The sequence below is a fragment of the Scyliorhinus torazame genome, chromosome 2 (assembly GCF_047496885.1).
Source record: "Scyliorhinus torazame isolate Kashiwa2021f chromosome 2, sScyTor2.1, whole genome shotgun sequence".
Classification (NCBI taxonomy): Eukaryota; Metazoa; Chordata; class Chondrichthyes; order Carcharhiniformes; family Scyliorhinidae; genus Scyliorhinus; species Scyliorhinus torazame.
Window position 1 is genome coordinate 378,773,937 of NC_092708.1, and position 4,366 is coordinate 378,778,302.

The 4,366-nt window shown below is 51.6% G+C and overlaps 1 non-coding gene across 1 annotated transcript; it reads right to left on the reverse strand.

Annotated features, from left to right (window-relative positions):
• Positions 1 to 635: 635 nt before the first annotated feature.
• On the reverse strand, positions 636 to 821 carry LOC140408042 (U2 spliceosomal RNA). The gene has a single exon (XR_011939988.1). It is a non-coding gene; the product is annotated as a U2 spliceosomal RNA (small nuclear RNA).
• Between the last annotated feature and the right edge of the window lie 3,545 nt (positions 822 to 4,366).

Here is a 4,366-nt window from a genome sequence, read left to right on the forward strand (position 1 = left end):
ATATCTGTCTCTGTATTTTGTAATACTCATACTGGGTAAAGTTTAATGAAGGAGCTGGTCGAAGTATCTGAATTGATTTAGATACAAGAGCGCTTTGGCAAGGCAGCGTGAGGGGTAGTTAAGGTGTTGTGCAAAGCAAAGCGGTGAGGGAGTGTGGTGCGTTTAGTGTGTGGGATGTGGAAAATGAGCATTAATTTTGTTGTGATTGACTGGAGGATGATCAGAAAAGAGTATAAAGTGGAGAAGTGTAACTGTGCTCAAGCTATTTTTAGACTTTGAAATTCCCCATGTGGGGGGGGTGCAAGGTTCGCGGAGATACTGGAATAGTGTGTGGCATATGGAGAATGGGCATGAATTTTAGTGTGATTGAGTAGAGAATTGTAAGAAAAGGCATAAAGTAGAGAATTGCATGTACATGCTTGAAGTGTTTTTGTACTTTGAAATTCCCCATAGAGGAGGGTTTTTTGGAGCAGGGAGATGGAATAGGGTTGGTGGAGATACTGGAATCGTGTGTGGGATGTGTATAATGGGCATGAATTTTTGTGTGTAGTCGGTAATTGTAAGAAAGGGGATAAAGTGTAGCTGTGCCTGTGCATGCTTGAAGTGTTTTTGTACTTTGAAATTCCCCATAACGGGGTTTGTGCACCGTTCTCGGAGATACTGCAATACGGAGTCGATGCGTGGAGTGGACGGAGCAAGCCCCTATTCCATCTCCCTGCTCCAAAAATCAATTTAATATATGCTCCCCAGATAAGGGACGTATCAGATATTAAACTGATAAGAACAGATTTAAAAAAACATTTTTTAATTAAAAAAAATATACTTTATTCATAAAATTTATCATAAGCATTACAGAACATTTCGAATTGTCTTGACTGTACATTTCCGTCAGAGTTACACATTGCTTTGACTTCCATTCAATTTTGATATTATCATACACATATCACTCTTTACATTACAATTCCTCTTAAATATTTACATTGTCATGTTTGTTTTATACATTGGAGTGTTGGTGGCCCAGACCGAGGGGCTTTACACTGTTACCCGCCCCTCGGTGTACATTTGCTGGAAAGACCTTACACAGTGGTCTTTCCCCATTGCGCCTTGGCGGCTGCTGCCCCAAGCTTGAGTGCGTCCCTCAGCACGTAGTCCTGGACCTTGGAATGTGCCAGTCTGCAACACTCGGTCGAGGACAATTCTTTGCACTGGAAGATCAGCAGGTTTCGGGCAGACCAAAGAGCGTCTTTCACCGAGTTGATGACCTTCCAGCAGCAGTTGATATTTGTCTCGGTGTGTGTCCCTGGAAACAGTCCGTAGAGCACAGAGTCCTGTGTCACAGAGCTGTTCGGGATAAACCTTGACAAATACCACTGCACCTCTCTCCAGACCTTCTTTGCAAAGGCACATTACATTCCACAAGGTGTGTGACCGTCTCATTTCCCCCACAGCCACTCCGAGAGCAGGGTGCATTGGCGCAGAGCCTTCGGGTGTGCATGAAGAATCTGACAGGGAGGGCCCTTCTCACCACCAGCCAAGCTAGGTCTTGGTGCTTGTTTGAAAGTTCTGGTGATGAGGCGTTCTGCCAGATGACTCTGGCAGTCTGCTCAGGGAACCATCCAACGTCCTCCACGGTCTCCTTTTCCCTGAGGGCCTCGAGGACATTACGTGCTGACCACTGCTTCATTGCCTTGTGGTCAAAGGTGTTTTACTTTGACTTCCGGTTGCGGCGATGACCAGCTAAGCCGCACGTTTCGGCGGCTCCAGCTCGAACGGACCTTTGGGCTCTTTTAAGAGCCCCAACGAGGAATTTTTTCGGGACAAAACCCGGTGTGGGGTGAGACAACAGGGAGTCCCCCCCCCCCCCAGCGAAAAAGAAAAATATCGGCGGTGGTGGCCAGATCTCGAAGAATCCTCGAGGGCAGTGGCAGAAGGAAGAAAGGAGCAAGATGGCGGCGGAGGTGACCTGGGGACCGGACCAGGATGAATTTTTAAGACGGTGTGTGGAGCTGCTAAAAAAGGAGGTGCTGGCCTCGATGCTACAAGCAATTGAGGGGCTTAAGGAGACACAAAAGACCCAGGAGATAGAGCTCCGTGTGGTGGAGCAGAAGGTGACTGACAACGAGGACGAGATCCTGGGCCGGGCAGTCAAAATGCAGACGCACGAGGCGCTCCATAAGAAGTGCATCGAAAGGATTGAAGTCCTAGAAAACAGATCACGGAGAAAGAACCTCCGGATCCTGGGTCTCCCCGAGGGAGTGGAAGGAGCTGACGGCGGGGCTTACGTGAGTACGATGCTACGCTCGCTAATGGGAGCTGAGGCCCCCTCGGGCCCCTTGGAAGTGGAAGGGGCCCATCGGGTCCCTGCGAGGAGACCAAAGGCAGCAGAACCATCTGGGGCGATGATCATGCGATTTCACTGCTTCAATGATAGAGAGGCGGTTCTGAGATGGGCCATGAAGGTACGGAGTAGTAGATGGGAGAATGCGGTGCTACGAGTGTATCAGGATTGGAGTGAGGAGGTGGCGAGAAGGAGGGCGAGCTTCAATCGAGCCAAGGAGGTGCTGCACAAGAAGAAAGTGAAGTTTGGGATGTTGCAGCTGGCGCGACTGTGGGTCATGCACCAGGAGAGGCATTACTACTTCGAACCGGCGGAAGAAGCATGGACCTTCATTAAAAACGAGAAACTGGATCAGAACTGAGGGACTGATCTTGGAGGGGAATCGTCAGTGCTGATGTATATAGAAATGTAAATTGGGGAGGGGGGGACATTGAGAAATGTGGGCGCCGGTGCGGGTAAAGAAGAGACTCAGGCGGGGGATGGGGAATGGGAGTGGGGCGGCAGAGGGAGCTGCGCCACGAGGGGCGGGACGGCTCTAGAGAACACAAGGTTTCTTTTCCTTGTTCCCGCGTCAGAAAGATGATGGTGGGAAGATAGGCGCAATTGGATGGGAGTTCCTCACACGGGGGGGGGTCAAGGAGAGAGCGGGAGAAGCCGGGGTCAGTTGAAGTCAGCTGACTTTCGGAAGCAATATGGGGGGAGTAACCTTGCTAGATGGGGGTCTAGCGGGGGGGGGATAACTGGGTTGCTGCTGCGGAGATCGAGAAGGAACTGGTAAAAGAGAAGGTGGTCGGGGCAGGTATGCGCCGCCTGGGGGACGGGTGGGTGCGCGGAACCGGGACGTGGGACTGGCCCAGAGAGGGTGATGGCTAGTCGACAGGGGAGGGGGGCGGGCACGGGTCCGGCTGATCACGTGGAATGTGAGAGGCCTAAATGGGCCGATTAAGAGGGCCCGAGTGTTCGCGCACTTAAAAGAACTGAAGGCAGACGTGGCCATGCTTCAGGAGACGCACCTGAAGGTGGCGGACCAGGTTAGGTTAAGGAAAGGATGGGTGGGACAGGCGTTCCACTCGGGGCTGGACGCAAAGAACAAGGGGGGTGGCCATATTGGTGGGGAAACGGGTGTCATTCGAGGCTAGGAACATTGTAGCGGACAGCGGTAGCAGATATGTGATGGTGAGCGGCAGACTGCAGGCAATGGAGGTCGTGTTGGTTAATGTCTCTGTCCCGAATTGGGATGATGTGGGATTTATGAAGCGGATGCTGGGATGTATCCCGGACCTGGAGGTAGGAAACCTGATAATGGGGGGGGGACTTCAACACCGTGCTGGACCCAGGGTTAGATCAATCTAGATCCACGACCGGAAGAAGGCCGGCAGTGGCCAAGGTGCTTAAGGGGTTTATGGACCAAATGGGGGGAGTGGATCCGTGGAGATTTGCTAGGCCACTGGCCAAAGAGTTCTCCTTTTACTCCCATGTCCATAATGTATACTCCCGGATAGATTTCTTTGTTTTGGGTAGGTCACTGATATCGAGGGTGGAAGGAACTGAGTACTCAGCCATAGCTATTTCAGATCATTCCCCACACTGGGTGGACCTGGAACTAGGAGAGGAGAGGGAGCAGCGTCCACTCTGGCGACTGGATATGGGATTATTGGCGGATGAGGGAGTCTGCGGAAGGGTGCGGGGATGTATCGAAAGATACCTGGAGGCCAATGACGACGGGGAGGTCCAAGTAGGAGTAGTATGGGAAGCACTAAAAGCGGTGGTCAGGGGAGAGTTGATCTCCATCAGGGCTCACAAGGGGAAAACGGAGGCCAAAGAAAGGGAAAGACTACTGGGAGAGATTTTGAGGGTAGATAAAAAATATGCGGAGGCCCCGGATGAATGACTATACAGGGAGAGGCGACGACTCCAGACGGAGTTCGATCTGCTCACCACAGGGAGGGCAGAGGCACAGTGGAGGAAGGCACAGGGGATGAGATATGAATATGGGGAAAAGGTGAGTCGCCTGTTGGCCCACCAGCT